The 19,996-nt window shown below is 34.8% G+C and overlaps 1 pseudogene; it reads left to right on the forward strand.

Annotated features, from left to right (window-relative positions):
* The first annotated feature begins 16,896 nt into the window (after positions 1-16,896).
* LOC120131558 lies at positions 16,897-18,735 on the forward strand (annotated as a pseudogene).
* The last annotated feature ends 1,261 nt before the right edge of the window (positions 18,736-19,996 follow it).

Here is a 19,996-nt window from a genome sequence, read left to right on the forward strand (position 1 = left end):
TAAAGTTTTTATGCCCAAAGCTGGGCTTTTCTCATAAAATATTCAACCCCTTAAGACACACAAAACACATAATTTCAAACTTATTAAATTTATATAAATTGAAATATTAAGCAATTAAAACATGAATGAAATATTATACAAATAAAAACAATTACGATCCCACGTCCACAAAATTTATGTTGGAAATTAAATAATTTATGTATAGCCAATATCCATCCCATTAAAAAAATCTCATGGATAGAAACGGATGTAGAGGTCCAAAATGCGGAGCAGGTCAGCACTCAAGACCATTACTACATATTTGTACGTGTATATGAAGGAAGATGACATTGATGATGAGTTGGAATCGACCTCGATGATTGTTTTCATTCGATTTGCTTAGAATATTCATTACTTCCGTCGTTTGGTTATTGTAACAGACGTAATAATTTATGTTAAATGTGTGAATTTAAGAATATTTTTAGGAATTGAAAAATATGAAAGGGGTAAAATTAAATCATCAATAAAAAATAAATTATTAAAAAGCATAAAAAAATATTTAAAATAGAAGAGAATTTAAATTTTATAAATTGATTCTTGATATTTTTATTTTTATTTTCACTAAAAAACTTATAAATTTGCCAACCAGACAGACAACCGAGAATATGGGAAAAGCGTACAGGGGACCTGTCCTCGGAACAATCAAAGTTACAGGCTTTCATATTTAGGGCTAAATTACATAACTGACACTTTAAATTTTCCCTTTCTGACACCGTTTGACCAATATTTCCAGAAGTAGCACCCTTTCTACTGAGTTGGTAAAGGCGCGTCCCCGGGGACGCGCTTTACCCGCGTTTTCGCTGAGTTGGATGCCACGTGTGGAAGGCGCGTCCCGGGGACGCGCCTTTGCCAACTCAGCAGACACGTATTTTGTTTTATAATAAATAGTTTATTTTTATTATTATTATAAATTAATAATATATTATGTAAATGTTTCGATTATAATGTAAGAATTATCAAATGTATTTTGTTAATGTGTGTTAAAGGTGGAGTGAATTATCTACATTAATATGATATAACAATATATGAAAACCAGTTTTGACTTTATTGTAGTTATAGGAAAAATGTATGAAATTATAATATTACACATATGATTATATTATTATTTTTGATTTGATTATCGATCTATTAATTTTATCAGTTAATTATTTAAATGTTATCAATCTAGTCATCTTATATCAATATTTAACGAAAATATTGATGCATAAGTTAATAAATTAGTATAATTACATATTTAATCTTCAAGACTTACATATTTTATAAAATTAGTCTTATTGAAAATTTAATTTAATAAATTTAATCCTCCAATCAGAACATGAAATGTGTCATCGTATACATAAATTTTTTAATAACTTTTAATTTGTTTAATTTAATATTTTTCTCTACTTAGAAGGTGGAATTATTATTATATTTTAAAAAATTATAACTAATAATATTAATTATATATTAAATAAATATATTAAATATATTTATGTATTTAAAGTTAAAAAAAATTATTTAGGTGTACATACATTGACAAATTATATAAATGCAATAACATTAAATTATTAGAAACAAAAACATTCATTTAAATACAATATTAATTACATAAGAGTTAACGGTTATATGATGATAACAGAGCTGGACATTTTTTTCTATTGTGCCCGATGTTTCTACAATGCCCACATCGTTTTTGTTCTGTTGACTTCTCCCGAATATCCATATCACAATGTATTCTAGTAGATTTTGGACGACCTGAGTCCCTCAATAGCAATGGATCTGGTACAATTGTAAGCCAAGTTTGAATCTCATTTGGGTCTCTTTCGTTTCCTATGGGCGGAAACTCAAATTCATATACCTTGAATACTTGTGAAAGTTGGTATACGAGATCAACATAATTTTTGTAGTCCAAATGCAAATGTGAGCAAGCAGCAATGACATGAGAGCATGGATATTTGAGTTCTTGAAAGAAACCACAATCGCACCACCTCTCTTGCAGATTAACTCTGAAAGAGTTAGCTTCAATCCCTTGCAGCGGACGTGGCATTTCGGTTACACGAAACAATTCACGGGTGCGAGAAAAATTTGTAACTAACATCCCATTTGATGCAGCCATTTTTTTTCTGTAAATCAACTACTAGTCTTGGGTGGTAAATATGTTCGTTTTGCATCCAAGTAAGAGCTTGTCCACCGAGCTTTGCAAAGAGTTGACCCAAACGAAAATAAGTCGTTTTAACCAACGCCGTGACTGGTAAATGACGCACCCCCTTTAAGGTTGAATTTATTGCTTCAGCCAAGTTTGTTGTCATATGACCATAGCGACACCCCCCGTCATATGCATTTGTCCACATTTCTTTGCTGATGTCCATAATGTACTCGCACCCCTTCTTATTTTTGCCAAACAGCTCTTGTAGCATCGACTCAAACCTTTGAGGTAAGAGTTCGTAACCTAAGCCATTAGGAATATGTAATAGTTAATATGAAGTATAAATAAGTAATAAGAAATTGATAGAAAAATTGGGAAAAAGTAACATACCCATCCGCACGACTAACTGACGTTCATCGTTCTTCTTGTATTTTCTGTAATAGTTTGCAGCAATATGGCGGACACAATAACGATGTTAAACATGTGGAGGTCTATACATTGTACCCAAAGAGTCCATTGCTGCTTTTATCCCGGCTCCTCGGTCTGAAATAATGCATAGTCGTTCCCTGGTGACAACATGTAAACGTAATTTTTTAAGGAAAAAAGCCCAAGACTCAGTGTCTTCTCCTTGAACGAGGGCAAACGCAACAGGAAGAATATTGCGATTTCCATCTTGGACCACAACCAATAATAAAACTTGCTTGTATTTCCCATACAAGAAAGCACCATCAATTTGGACAATTGGTTTACAGTACTTGACTGCATTAATACACTGAGGGTAAGTCCAAAAGACTCGGTAAAATTGGCAGCGATCGCGAACCATTCGATCATTCACGTAATGATGTTGAGTTTCGAACTCAACAATTGTCCCAGGATTAAGTCTTTGCATAACATGAAACCAACTGGGCAGCTCGTTGTAAGAGGAATCCCATTCGCCATGAAGTTTGCAAATGGCATTCTGTTTTGCCAACCACGCTTTTTTATATGAGACAGTGTACCCATATTGTGACTGTATAGCAGAAATCAACACTGCAACAGCTATATGAGAGCTTTGCTTCACAATGGGCATGATTGCTTGACAAATAATGTTGGAGTCCAAGTTGGGATGATCCTGGTTTATACCTGTTGCACAACATGTATGAGGACCGTTGTATCTGGTTACTTCCCATAAGTTGTTCTTCCTCTTCCTCTTTGATACACGGACCATCCATTGACATCCGTTGTCACGTTGGACGCAGTAGCAGACATATTTCTCCGTGTTAGATCGATCAACTCGGGATTGAACTGAGTTACGAATATTGTAACTCTTTATTGGCATCATTGCTTCCTCCTTCGATGCGAACTCCATTCCAATATGTAAATTACCGTCATTGACTGATGATTGAAGTCCATAGTTGCCAACATCAGGAAGATCTGGAAATTCAGGCTCATACATTGCATCATAATCAGCCTCATACATATGTGCAGGAAGTTCGGCTGGTGTTGTATTTATCAGAACGTCATCCTCGTCATCATCAGAATGTACGTTAAACTGTGGTGAGTCAGGTTCAACGAATAATCCCGTTTTAGCACCATCTGCACCTGGCTCCCGAAGAGGTTCTTCTGGTGAAGATGAGAGTTCCTCCGATAATCCAATGTTGAGGTCAAATAAGTTCCCGCTTGCGTGTCCTCCCCTTGAACTTGAGGCCATTGTATCATATGGGATGTGAATAGACTGTCGTCTCGTTGGCATTTCCACATGTAAGTCGAAAACATTGGCAGATGAATGTCTGCCCCTTAAAGTAGAAGAGATGTTGCCATATGGATTATTGGTGAAGCCACGTGGGTTGAGATCATAAGCAGTTGCAGATGAATGCCTTCCTATTGAACTTGATGGCATGGTATATGGCGTTGGATCCGCCATTAATGATGTGAAATCATTACAGATCAGTTGTGTCGGGCTATCAACTTGATCAGTTTGATATGCAATGCCAAAGTGAGAGGAATATGAGACCACGAGTTGCACGAACCTCAATAAAAGTGGCATACATTTCAATAAGAGATTGTGAACTCCCCATATGAGCATCAACCATCATAGAAACATCATCATCGTTTGAAAGCTGAAATGATGTATACGTGAGCGGAAAAAGTTCAGTAGGAAATCTGTACTGAAGTGAAGATAGTCTTCTCTGGTCTGCTACATGAATCTTTAACGAAATTTTTGTGATTAACTCCTCAATTGTGATGTTTCTCTTCAAGGTTAAGGGGATATAATGATCTGACTCAAAAACAACCCCCTCTTCAGCTTCCTTAATTTCTCCATCATACAAAACAACAGCAGAAAGATGACTCATTTTCAGAGAATTTGAGAATTTAGAGTTTGGGAATTTGAGAATTTGAAAGATTGTGAACTGAAGTTTGTTTTGAAAGTTTATGATACGTTGCATATAATAGTGTCTATAATCGGAGTACTATTCACATGAAGGCGCGTTCCTGGGGGCGCGCCTTCCATTATTTCATCAGAGAATATGTTATCATTGCCCTATTATGTCACTCATGTCCCTTGGGGACACTAGATATATTAGTACCTATTATTTCACTATTCACATGAAGGCGCATTCCCAGGGGTGCGCCTTCCATTATTTCATCAGAGAATATGTTATCATTGCCCTATTATGTCACTCATGTCCCTCGGGGACACTAGATATATCAGTACCTATTATTTCACTATTCACATGAAGGCGCGTTCCCGGGGGGCGCCTTCCATTATTTCGTCAGAGAATATGTTATCGTTGCCCTATTATGTCACTCATGTCCCTCGGGGACACTAGATATATCAGTACCTATTATTTCACTATTCACATGAAGGCGCGTTCCCGGGGGCGCGCCTTCCATTATTTCGTCAGAGAATATGTTATCATTGCCCTATTATGTCACTCATGTCCCTTGGTGACACTAGATATATCAGTACCTATTATTGCACTATTCACATGAAGGTGCGTTCCCGGGGGGGCGCCTTCCATTATTTCATCAGAGAATATGTTATCATTGCCCTATTATGTCACTCATGTCCCTCGGGGACACTAGATATATCAGTAAATCAGGTAAATTATAACCAAAATTTAACTTCTTTTGAAAGTTCAGCAAGTTAAGAATAACTTAAATTAAAACGTTATGTGAAGTTTTAATAAATTAGATAAAATGTTATGGATAAATTGAATAAATGTGAAGTGATAAGTTGATTGTGACATTGAAATTGTATGGAATGAGCATTGAAATGTGACATTGAATAAATTGCCAATTCACCCCCCTCTTGGCTGATTCCGTCGATCGATGAACTCAACATAAGTTGATTTTAATGTATACGTTTTAATATATATGTTAATGATAAAATCATATGTATGGATAAATTTAATTTCAATTTAAGTATTGTGTACTATAATTGGAATATAACTTTTAATTTCGAATACAATTGGAATATTAAGTTGAAATTTAATGTTAAATTTTGAATACTATAATTTATATTTAAATTTAAATTTGAATAATTATTTTTATTTTAAATTTCGAATAATATAATTTGTATTTTAAAAACATTTATCAAACATTTAATGTTAATGTGAATAAAAAATAACATTAAAAAATATGTATGTAACAACCATGAAACATTTAAATAACATAACCAAATTACATAAAATTCTGAAATATAATTATTTAAATAACATTAAATATAACTGGATCACCGATGTCGTCTTCTCGAATGAGTTCCACATGGCGGTGGTTGTCTATTTCGTGGAGGATTTCTTCGTGGAACTTGTTCTTCAGTCTCCTCATCTTCACTATCATCATCAGCATCATTTTCTTCATTTGGTGTAGATGACGCTGAAGGGGCTGAAGGGCCTGTATAAAATAACGACCCTGGAGGAGTGCTAGTAACAATCCCACCGCTCCCCGGGAACTGTGAAAACTGTGGAAACATTGGCATCGATGTATGTGATCCAGATGGAGATTGAGGTGTCTGCGGATAAGCACCACCAACCAAATAAGATGCATATGAACCATATGTTGGATCATTAAACATAGTCGTATATGCACCTCCATATGGTATAAAACCCTGCGGGCTAGGCATGTAACCTGGCGGGCTAGGCATGTAACCTGGCGGGCTAGGAATGTAACCCTGCGGGCTCGGAATGTAACCCTGCGGAGATGGCATATAAACTGGTGGGCTTGGTATATGAAGTGGAGGGCTGGGCATGTACCCTGCGGCATCGACGAATAAGGATGTTGTGGTGGGACTGATGCAGAACCGGTAGCGCCTTCTCTCCGTCCACGCGTCGGGGGACGATGATATTGAGACGGTTGACGTCTTTCTCGGTGCCTAGGAATGTTAACCCCTTGTGCTTCCGCCGAAAGTAGAAACGACTTCCCATTTTCATTAAACCAGTCCATATAGTTATCCGTAACCATATGACCAGTTTCAGCGTAATATTGTCGAGGGGCCAACAGTGTATATCGGTTCTCCCAAAGTGCAATCCAATCTCTGTGTCTCACCACCCAGTTAACATCTTTCTTTCCTCGTCTATCTATGTTATGCACGTCGTCTAAATTCCTAGGAGCTCCAGGAATATATTGCGTACAACCATACTGACGGAGCACGCGATCAACTGGATGCCACTCAATAATAGCATAACATATAAGAGGTATAACCGATATCCATACCTCTAATGACCCACTAAGGTGGGGTGGGATGCAAGCTTTCACTTCATCGCTCGCATAAGGTATCCACTGAAACTGAAATATAAATATACAATTCAAATAAATAAAATATTCTAATTTTATCTAACATTTTAAATTAAAATATTAATAATTAAACAAATTTAAAAACATACCTCGGACCCAGCTTTCGTATCAATAAGTAAACGAATTCCTCTAACCCAGTAAGTATACTTTTATGGTCCTTTCTTTTCATCGACCACCTATGAAATATATAAACTAAATAAATCACCCTATTTAATTGAAAATATTTAAATCAAAATTTAGTTCAAAAATTACCTCAACAATAAGGGGAATACGTATGGTTCATTCACGATCGGGCATAAGAAAGGCATGCGGAACCACGCCCATGATTGTAGAAGTAGAAGACATCCACCGATAGCAGTTTTCTTATAATTCGTCGCCCGACACATTTCTCTAAAGAGAAATGCCAAAACTGCAGCACCCCCAACTATATCTTCCAGCTTCATCAAAATCGATCAGATGCCGCAACCACATACAATGCACCTGGTTGCGAGATTTGTCGGGCATCAATATTCCTCCAATTATTCGTAGAATATATGCCCGAGCACATGCCTTTGCTTGATCCTCTGAAGCATTTTCATTTAAAACCTCAAAATTAGCTTTCAACCAAGATAAAGCTATTCTACCTCCATTAAACTCTTGCGGAGCAGCTCCAAGATAATCAATGCACATTGATTGCCAATCACCATCCGCCATACCACACATCATATTTCCGTCGACGGGAAGCCCTAGATGCATAGAGACATCCTCCAATGTAATTGTCGCCTCTCCACATGGAAGGTGAAAAGTGTGTGTCTCGGGCCTCCACCTCTCAAATGCAGAAATTAGGACATGTTCGAGTTTGCAACCGCCTATAATTGTTGCAATATACCCGAACCCGGCAGAAGCCAAATATGGCAAAATACGTTCCGGTGTCGGTATACGTGGATTTTAATAAAAGTCTCTAAAATACGATCAGCATCCTAAATAAATACATTATAAAAAATAAAAATTAATATAAATTCATAATAACTTTAAAATAAAAATAAATTTAAATATTAACATTAATTATAAAAAATATTACCATATCGCTAAAATGTCTGGAGATATGATCAATATCCAATCGCAACAGCATTTCGTTTTCCATTATAACTGTAGACAAAACAATATAATTAGCAAAAAAAATTAATAATTCTAAATAAGTAATAATTATATAAATATTATTTTAATAAAAAAATAATATTTACATAAATATATTAATATAAAAAATAATAATTATTTAAAAAAATACTAACATAAAATAAATTTCTTACCACTAATAACAAATTTAAAACTCAAATAGTTGGAGAATTTGAGTTATATAAGAGAGGAGAATATGATTTTGGTGTGAAGAATGAGGGAGGGTTGAGGGGGTTTATATAGGGGAGGAGGAGGGGTAATTAGGAAAAATGAATGGGGGCATTTATGACATTTAATGGAAGGCGCGTCCCCGGGGATGCGCTTTCCACACGTGTCTGCTGATATGGCAAAGGCGCGTCCCCGGGGACGTGCCTTCCACACGTAGCATCCAACTCAGCGAAAACACGGGTAAAGCGCGTCCCCGAGGATGCGCCTTTGCCAACTCAACAGAAAGGGTGCTACTTCTGAAAATATTGGTCAAACGGTGTTAGAAAAGAAAAATAAAAAAAAAATGGTGTTTTAGCCGCGTTTTCCCCCGGGATGGAGAAACAGGTCAGCCACTACCATTTCTTTTTTATCGCGATTGATGCCCACATTTTGCCCCACGTGATATATATGCGGTTTATTTTATTTAAGAATTAAATTATCTGTTTCATAGAATGTAATTAATTTTCTTAAAAATAATTTAAGTAAAATGAATTACTTGAAAGTTATTTTTAGTAACATGAAAATTGTTTTATGTCAAATAAATTACTTAAAACTGTTTTACGTAAAATAAATTAAATTTTCTGAAAAATAGTTTTCAGAAAATTTTATAGTGTTTTGATGATTTTGTGTAAACCATTTTCACTAATTGATTAATACATTATAATTAATTTTATAGAAAATAATTTACACAAAATGAATAAAGTTTGATTCGGTTAATATTTAGAAAAAATCGATTTGATTAACTATTAAAGAAAAAGGTTCAGTTAATTTAATTGATAATTCAATTCAATATGTGACCGAATTAACTGTTTGGATACTCTTAATTTTAGTTATTAGTATTTTATTAATATAATACTAAATTATTAAACATTATATATTATTATAATATATTTGAGTACATATTAATTTAATATTAAAAATATAATATTATTAAAATTATAATAATATTAAATATTTTAATAATTAATATTTTATTATTAAAATTATAATAAGATATTAAATTAATATTTAATAAATAAAATAACATATTTTTAGTGTTTATATTCTGAAGTAAAAAGTCAAGAAAATGTTTTATAGAAAATCATATGGTAAAATATTTTACAGAAAATACAAAGAAACTAGAAAAATGAATTACATTAGAAAAATCAATTACAATTATCAAATATTGAAAAATATTTTCCGTAAAACAAATTACGAATATCAAACACCGAAAAATATTTTCCGAAAAATATTTTTTAAGTATCAAACACAAAAAAATGAGGAAAAAAATTTCGAAAAATGTTTTCCAGATATCAAACACACCTTCTAAATAAAATTTATTTTATTTAAGAATTAAATTACTTAAAATAGATAATTTAATTCCTTGAAATAAAAGTTGGAAGATTAAGTTCCAAATAAAAATTAGAGACATCATTTTTATTTGTGTTTTGTTTATGGTTTTAAGTAGGTCATGACAATTTCAAATATTTTTGAAGAATTGGAAGAGAAGACGATCAATTATGACATATGAAAGAAAATTCTGTTTAGCTTATAAACAATCCCGAAAGTGGATCAATTTTGTTCATAAAAATTATTTGCAAACATTAATTATAATTTTTTTAAAAAATTTAAAAATAATTTATGTTATCATTAGAACTCGAGTCTAGTTTAGGATTTTTTTTAGGATCATATCATTAAAAACCTTTATTCGATATAGTCGAGTCGAGTCAAAAATTTTAAGTTATTCGTGTTGACAAGTCGTATTTTACAACTTGAACTTAACTTGAAACTTTTTCGAGTCGAGTTATTCGAGTTTTTATACTAATTTATTATAATTATTTATAATATTATGACAATAATTTGTTTCAATTTTTTTATTTTATCTAACCATAATATATATATATCATAATTTTAGATTGTATTTGATATATTAAATAACCATTATAATATATATATATATATATATATATATATATATATATATATATATATATATATATATATATATATATATTATGATGTTATTTAATATATCAAATACAATCTAAAATTAAAATAATCATAATTATATTTAAAAAATATTTGAGATAAAATATTGATGAGAGTATAAATGAGATAAGGAATTGGTGAGAAGAAAGAATTTGCAAACAGTTGTAGTCAAAAGACCAAATCGAGTAAAATGCAAAGTTAAGGGACTAAATAAAAAAGAGAGTGCATCTTTAGTTAAAAAATAACATTTGAAGCTACATAGGTATTCTATTGTGGTATATGAGTATGAGGTTCAAATTTGATAAAAAATGTACTTAAAATAAATCACAAATTGAAGGAATAAAAGATTATGAAAAATTGAAAGACTGAATTGAAAAATAAAAATTTGTTATCAAAAAGAGGAATTGAAAGTACACTTGTATTCTACTATGGTTTATGAGCATGTGACTCAAACTCGACTCAAACTCGAAAATCGAATTTATAATTCCAGTTGACTCGAATAACTCAAAATTGAAAAAAAATGATTATTCGAGTCGAGTCGTGGTTTACTCACCCCTATCTTTAACAACTTAGATAGATTTATAAATTCAAGTTCACCTACCCTAAGTATTTTTAGATTTTCTATGTATTTTTTTTTGAAAATTTATTTTCGCTTCCTAGAATTTTATAAATTCAAGATCGCCCATTAACATAAAATCTTGCATCCAGGGAGGGGCGAACTAGAATCTATAAAATTCTAGGGAGGGGCAAAATTCAATAGAAAATATATAAAAAAATCTAAAATTTATGGTAATTTTTAATTTTATGGGAGCGTTTGCCCTCACCCGCTCCTGTCTCATTACAAAGGAAGCTAGAGGAAAAACCTCTAACAACACTATTTTATAAATTATTATATATTTTAGATTTTTTATATGTATTTTTTATTTAAAATATTTTTTCGTTCCTAGAATTTTATAAATTTACGTTCACCCCCTAACATAAAATCCTGTGTCCAGGGAGGGGGCGAACTAAAATTTATAAAATTTAGGATGGGCGAAATTCAATAAAAAAATACATAATAATCTAAAATTTATGATAATTTTAATTTTTTTAAGGGAGTGCCCTCACCCACGCCTATCTGAGTACAGAGAACGCTAGAGGAAAAAACTCTAATAATACTATTTTTATTAGTTTAAAAAAATTAAAAGTTTATCTTTTATAAATACTCCAGATTAATAAAATAATAAAAAATTCGGCGTAATTAAAGCATATGCACAGACACATGGAATATTCGATGAGTATTGAGTAGTTTTAAATAAAAATTAAAAACTTATCATAAATTACTTTTTTTTTGATAATTCCATTTCATTACCCAATAAAGCAGGTAAACCCGCTACAAACATAACGTTACATAAACAAAAATAACACAACTAGAAATAGAACAGAACAATGGAAAGAAAGCTAAATCTAAATACCCCAGCTCGTGCAAAGGGCAACATTTCTCGTGTTTGCCCTGCTGTTAGACCATCTTTGGAATCGAACTGAATGATCTCTTGGATGTCATTCAACAGCTCACCCACACTTCGACCCCTTCCTCCAAACAGTCTGGCGTTTCGCTCCCTCCAAATACAATACACATGACTTGCAAAAGCAAGCTTCATCACTTGAACAATAAGGGACTTCCCTCTAAGAAGCTGAACAGCCCAAGTAAACTCCCTATCCCAGTTGCTCACGTCGCGAACAATGCCACATAGAGAAAGAATTTTGCCCCATAAGCCCTTCGCAAAGCAGCAACCAAAGAACAGGTGACATCTAGTCTCAGTGACCAAGCCACAAAATAAGCAGTTAACATTTTCAAGATTCACTCCCAATCGAGATAATCTAGTACGAGTTGGAAGCCTATCTAAAATGGCCATCCACAAGATGATGCTTTGCTTGGGTATACGACCTGGGAACCAAACAAGCTTGTGCCAGGCGACCTTGGGGCTTGGAATACGCAGCTCCTCCCAAATTTTCCGAGTGTTGAGATCAGCAACAGAACCAGGTAATAGTTGAGACACAGCAGGTCTCATTCTCAAGATTTTCTTAAAGCTCCAACTGGCGTTAACAGGGACACGCATTTGCCAAAAATCCATGTTCTTAATCACATAAGAGAGGACCCAAGGCACCCATAGAGATCCATCATTGGCCAATAATTTCCTGATCAAGAGCCCTGAACATGCCTTATTCCAGTCTTCTAAGCCAACGATACCCAAACCCCCTTCTGATTTCATTAAACAAACATGTTTCCAACTCACTCGAGCACCTCTAGCTGACATAGCCCGTTTCCAGAAAAAACGGGAGCATAGCTGTTCAATTTTCTTAATTATAGCTTGGGGAAGAAACACATGCCTACACCAATAATTTGCTATACTGAAAATGACAGACCTAACAAGTTGCAATCTACCAGCAAAACTTAAATGTCTGTTAGCCCATGTGTTAAGCCTGGCTCTTATCTTGTCAATTAAACCTTGGCATTCATTTATTGAAATTTTCTTTGTCACGAGGGGAACTCCAAGATATCTCATGGGGAGGATCCCTTACTTAAATCCCATAATCTCCTGAATAATATCACACTGAACAGGGGAAATTCCAACAGTGAACAACTCACATTTATTAGCATTCAGTTTCAATCCAGATAAATAATAGAACAAATCAAGGACAAACTGCACACCAGCAATGGAATCAATGGTGCCCTTACAGAATATGAGGAGGTCGTCAGTAAAGCACAAGTGAGTAAGTTTTATCTTCCTGCATCTAGGATGAAACTGGAAAATCCCATTCATGGCAGCCAAGTTCAACAAGCTAGATAAGACATTCATAGCTAGGACAAAGAGATAGGGAGAGAGAGGATCTCCCTATCTAACACCTCTAGCCCCCTTAAAGTATCCCACAAGACTTTCATTAAGCACGATTGAGTATGTTAGGATTTTCGGAAGCTCGAATCGACACCGAAACGGTTTGCAAAGAGGGTCGGAACGGTTTTTGTGTTTAGGGAGTAAGGAGATGAAAGATAGAGAATTGCACAACGATTTATAGTGGTTCGACTTTCTTAATCAAAGTCTACATCCACTACCTTAGCTCCTCACCAAGGATTTTCCAACAAATTCACTAATTTGTTCTTTCTTTTGATGATAAAGAGTAACCTTACAAACTCCCTAGTTTTTCCGGGATAAACTAGAACCTTTCCCTAGCTTTTACACGAGATTAGCTAGAACCTTTCCCCTTTACAAAAGGATAAGAAATGTAAACAAGAAAACCTCTCTAAGGTAGGTGTTTACAAGATTGAGCTCACAAGAACAAATATATACAAGAGAAATATGAAATAAGAATGAAAAACTCTTCTCTTGTGTTTGATTGCTTGGATAGTTGTTCTCTTTCTTCTTCAAGTGTCCTTAGCTTGTATTTATAGCTTGAAATGTGTTTGAAGTCATATCTAGCCGTTGGGGATGTTTTGGAGCCGTTTGGGAATGATTTTCTACAAAAATAGGCTGCCCAGAATGGGGGGAATCGGTACCCCTTCATAGGGAATCGATACCCCTTCATAATATTCAAATATTATGACCGTTGGGCTGATGAACAGTGAGGGAATCGGTACCCCCTTGGGGGGAATCGGTTCCCCTTTTACATACTGGAATTTTTAAGCCTCGGGTTACTGTTCAAATAGTAATTTACTGTTCAAATAGTAAATTACTATTCATAAAAACATTTTTGTGCTCAATTTTAAATTAAAAGAACTTTGAATTATTTTTGTAAATTTTGAATAAATTCAATTAAGTCCAAATACATTTTGTAAATTCAATTCAAGTCCAAAAACAATTTTGCCTTAAATTGTTATATCGAAACATAGTTCAACAGAGTAGTTGGGGCTAGTGAAGCATGCCCATATCCAATTTATAAATCTCTCTGGAAACCCCAAAACATAAAGAATAATGCCAACAAACTCCCAATTTAAATAATCAAATGCTTTTTGTAAATCGATTTCAAGGCACATCTTGGGAATTATTTTTCCTGGCATATCCCCTAACAATCTCCTTAGCTAGAAGGGTGTTATCAACTATATTCCTTCCCTTAATAAAAAGCAGTTTGATTAAATGAAACCATGCCAGAGAAAACAATAGATAACCGATTAACAAGGATTTTAGTCACTGTCTGATAGATAACCGAGCAGAGTGAAATAGGTCTAAATCTGTGATAGAGCTGGGATTAGGGATCTTAGGCACAAGGACTATAGCAGTAGCATTAAAAGAAGGGAGAATAAAGGATTCATTGAAACAAAACCTAAATGCGTTCTTGAAGTCCTCACCAACAATTGACCATGCAGCCTTGAAGAAAAAAGGGTTGTAACCGTCAGGGCCAGGGGATTTATCATTCCCTTGCCCCCAAATAACATCTTTGATTTTCAAGTCAGAGACCTCACTGCAGAGAAAATCAACAGCCTCCAAAGGGAGTGAATAACCAAGCAGATTTCTAATGGTGCTGACACTTGAACCAATGACACCTGAGTCTGCCATACCCAGCTGATTTTTAAAAAACCTAACCACCTCATTAGCCATGTCCTCGAAAGTATCCAGTCTGGTTCTATTTTGATCATAACGCATTCTAATGGTGGTACTCTTCCTTCTAATAGACACCATGGAATGGAAGAATTTGGTTCCTTGGTCACCCTCCTTGAGCCAATTTACCTTTACTTTCTGTTTGTAAAAGAGCAATTCAGTAATTTCAAGGGCTTTCAATTCTTTTTCAATCTCCAATTCCAAACTAACATCCTGGCCAGAGGCACCAGGATCTAAATTGGCCAACTGAATTTTTTGGAGTTCTTCTCTCTTTTCCTTGATCAAACCATAAATGTCACTGAAATGAGATCTATTAAGGTCTTTGAGACATCGCTTCAATCTCTTGAGCTTCAAAAATAGAACCTGAGCTGGGTTTCCTGAAGAAGGAACCTGCCAAGATTCTTCAACAACATCCATAAACGAGGGTGGAGAGTCCAAAAATTTAAAAACTTGAAGGGCTTCGGTCTAGAGACTGGTGCAAACTTATATAACCAGGCAAAGGCAGGGCAGTGGTCAGAGTCTCCAGGAGCTAGAAATTCAACCTCCGAGTCAGCAAAAGAACCAAACCAAACCGGATTGATAAGGACACGATCGAGATTCCGGGCTAAAACGAACCCTGCTGCTTGTTAGACCATGTAAATAAGGGGCCAGAAAAAGGATGGTCAGAGAGGCCTAACACATCCACACAGTTTTGAAAATCGGAGATGTCTCCTCTCGTAGCTACATTAATAGGAATAGAGCTTTCATAGGAATTGAGAGTGACATTAAAGTCACCACCTATCAACCATGGCTCATTTCCAACTATACTTTCCATAAGCCTTAGATGATCCCATAGGTGCTTTCGAAGACTACCTTCATTGAAACCGTAAACTGCAGTAATGCAAAAGGACTTACCCCCAAAGGTTGACCTAATGGAAACACTATGATCATAACATGAAATGACAGAACAACTAATGCTTTTGTGCCATAGAACCCAAATACGACCATTGGTTGCATGGTTGTAGTTACAACAAAAATCCCAGTCTCCAAATTTTTTATTCAAGATGATCCCAGAATTATTCTCTTTAACTCTCGTTTCAAGGAGACACAAAATGCCAATCTGACTTTTAACATCCAAACACAGAATCTTACCTTGTTTTAGGGGATTATTTAAACCCTAACATTCCAAAAGCAGACTAACATACAACAGGGGGAGAGGAAGAAACACCACCACATTCTTCCAATTTCTTAGCTTTACTCACATTTTCTTTTTTCTTAAGTTTCAGATCATGTAATAACTTCTCAACACCTAAGGATGCTTCTCTTGCTTCCTACCAGAGTCCACAGAAGCCATTCTAAGCATAACATCAGGATCAATAGAACTAAGCACCTCATATTTGTTCTTTGAGCCACCCACATTGGTTTTACTCCTCTCTTTAGCAGGCCTACCTCTTCCTCTCTTCAGTTGAGGGTTACTACCCTGGCTAGGAGCAACATCAGAAGAAATTTGGGAATACTGCAAGGTCTCCACTTTACCAGCACCAGCTTGGGAAGGCTGGATGGTCTTCACTTACCACCACCACCACCAATTTCAAACTTACCCCCATCCAGTTCAGTACCTTGAGGTGGCAGAGAATTCACCTGGAGATCCTTATTAACAGAATCAACTATAACAGGACCACTACTAGAACCACCCACTACTGGACAAGAAATATCAACACAGGTAATTGAGCAGGGCTAATATCAACACAAAAAAATATAATTGTTTCTGAAACATTAATTAAAAATATAATTAGGATTCTAAATATTTGATCAGAAATGAAAAAAATATTAAATTAATTTTTATTTCAAACAAATTTCATATATATATTGCTTTTATGCAATTAGTCATGCAGGACAGATAGGCCCGTTTCATTAAGAATCCAATCGGGCCCCTACGAACGTACCCAGAATAAATGAACTTGTTGAAGAAGACAAAATCTCCTCGTGTACCGATACAAAATCAGAATCAATTAAGCTGTCTCTCCCTTCAGCCGCTGTTGAATGGAACAAAGCCAAAAGAAAAAACTTGAAATGAGCAACCTTGAATCCTACCCTCCACTCTTTCGCCATCTCAGCGGTTCATCTGCTGATCTCACCAACTCCATGGAAGATTCATATTCATCATCTCGTCGTCCTCGTCAGTCCCTATTCCCGTGGTGGATCTTCAGTGCCTTAGCCACAAAAAGCTGGGAGAAGCTTGCAAAGAATGGGGTGTTTTTCGTTTGGTAAACCATGGGATTCCTCACCCTTTCGAGCAAGCTGGAGGAGCATGTGAGGATGTTGTTTTTCTCTATCCTTCGAATCCAAGCAAGCCCTACTCACTAAAACCTCTCTCTTACTTTTGGGGCACCCTGTCCTAACCCCATCCGGCTGCCCTAAGGGGCGCCTTGAATATGAATTGGTTGGAAGGCATAAATGTTCCGCGCACTCAACTCCCACTGTTTCAGACTGAGGATCCCAGGCTTCAAGATTTCAGGTATATATTGCTTCTGTTTATTTGGTTTGGTGGGCATTTCTTCTGGGTGGACAATAATACCCAATGAAGTGACCAACTGATTGGACTGTCCCAGATTTTTTTCTGCAAGGAAAGGAGATTTTAAGGTCAGCATCATTAACTTTTGGATCCCTTCCCTTGCAGTGTCATAAACCAATCCAATAAACTCTTTGATTTTCCATACCCCATTTTTTAGGAAAATTCTACCGCGGTCGCCTTGATATAAGATTAAGGTATGATGTTATTGAATTTGTTATTATTTTTTTAATAAAATTGATAAAAGTTATTTAAAATATATTATTTATATTAAATATTAATATTTTTTTATTTCGGTAAAGTGTCTAATAATAAAAGTCGGTAGAAAAAAAATAATAAAATTAGTAGCTTTTTACCGGATATGTTAACAAAACGGTAAAACGCTCTATATAATAAAACGGTAGAAATAATAATTTTAATAATTTTTTACTGATTTTGTTTAAAATAATAATAATAATAAAACCGATAATATCTTACCTTAATCTTATATTAAAGTTGTAGTACGTGAGAGTTTCTCATTTTTTTTAATCTCGAAGCTTCATGTTAACAATGTGGCAGAATATCCTAAAGGATGGCTCTTTAAATAATTATTGCTCCCCGGTTTTAATTATCTTCTAAATGATGATTAAGTTTGCTTACTGCTTTATTTGGATAATTGGGAAATATATTTTTTGTCTAACTTTTTCTTTTCAGGGCATTATCTGGAAGAATATGGAAGGCACCTTTGGAGAATTGCTACAAACCTTGTTTGAAGCAATGGTGAAGAATCTGAATCTGTGTCCTGAACAGACTGAGTGTAGCTTAGATGAATCGACTGGATTCGTACGTCTTTACCGATACCCATTTAGGTCCTCGGTCGACAAGTCTTGGGGCATGATGGAACATACTGATAGCTCACTGCTCTCCATTGTGAACCAGGACCAAGTAGGGGACTCGAGATTTCAAGGACAATAAATGGCTCGTGGTTAACCCAATTTCAGACACTCTTCTAGTCCACATCGGTGACATGATGCAGGTGACCCCTAAACTCAATCTGCAATCTTATTTATTCAGTATTTACAACATAAATGTGTTCGTACAGGCTATAAGCGACGACCAATACATGAGTGTGAAACATAGAGTGAGAGTGAACAAGCAGGAGAACGACTCTCCGTATGCTACTTGTGTTCCCAGAAAAAGGCAGCGTCGTCCACAGCTCTAAATACAAACCTTTTACGTACACCGAGTTCCAGCAACAAGTGCAAAACGACACCAACACTTTAGGTTATAAAGTTGGTCTTCAAGATTCAAGCTTAATGCACCTGTTTAATCACTTTGTTATCACTAATTATGCCCACTAGCTCTTGGTTTGTTCTACTTGATTCCTTCTACTAATTACTTGCTTCGGGATACACTTGATAGTACCCTATGCATCCTGGAATTTGAGATAGAAAAATAAATTAAAGGTTTTTCGAATTAAGTTACATTAAACCATAAATTCATATATTCCGTAAAAGCAAAATCGCAGGGCGTTTTTACCCAAAAATTATCCAAAGAATCAATAGTTATTTGTCATTGAACAAATTTCACACGAACAACCATTTGCTGATGGACAAAAGCGCGGATCACCAAACGCGTCTTTCCTTGGTTTTCGCCTGAGCTGGCGTACGTGGGTAAAACGCGACGTCTTCGCGGGGAAACTGACATGCGGTGGAAGGCACGTATCACTATATGCTCTTTCTATTATTCACCTTAAATTATTAGGTACTCTCCATTATACCCGAGTCTTAAAGTTCAACGACTCACTCATCCTCATCTCTTATAAATACCCCGAATGCAACATAAAATAACACTAAAATTACTTTCACATTATTCATTCTATCAAGTTAAGTAGATTTTATTATAGTTCTTAGAAACTAAAATTATTTTTATAATTATTTTATATTTAATTATGTGACCATTTTTTTACTAACTATTTAGTATTATCTTTTACGGTTGTAAAATAGAAGTTGGATCAAATCTCGAGATATTTTGCCGATACAATAACAATATTAAATTGTGTTATTTAATTTACTGTGATTTTTTAGTATTAATTTATATTTTAATTCGTATATTATTTATTTAATTAAGGTATTTCAGCTATTGTTTTGCAGATATAAGACTCGATCTTTCAAACTCTCAAAATAAGACGTATTTCAGCTATTGTTTACTATGATGGAGAAATTCGGGAAGATGAAATCAACGTTTTTTATTCGCATCAAATCATTATGTCAGAATATCCTTCAAGAGAAACATCACTCTTGAGGAGCTGATCATTAAATTTCAAGGAAGGTTCATGTTGAAAGTACTAGAAAACTGTTCTCACTTCAGTACAATTTCCAACCGCATTATTTTCGTTAACTTATATTGCGTTCGAACTCCCATGATGCATGTTGCTATTGATTTTCAAAATAAATTAGACGTGATACAGAAATGTATGCGATATTTGTTGAAGTATATGCGGTTCGTGGTATGTCATTATGCTCTCACTATGGGATAGCTCAACAAGCTGATCAAGTTGACATCCCAACTCAAGTAATGTGTAATGATTTTAACTCGTTAATGGGAAGTCCACATCCTATC

The sequence above is a fragment of the Hibiscus syriacus genome, unplaced genomic scaffold, assembly GCF_006381635.1.
Source record: "Hibiscus syriacus cultivar Baekdansim isolate YM2019G1 unplaced genomic scaffold, ASM638163v2 tig00110556_pilon, whole genome shotgun sequence".
Taxonomy (NCBI): Eukaryota; Viridiplantae; Streptophyta; class Magnoliopsida; order Malvales; family Malvaceae; genus Hibiscus; species Hibiscus syriacus.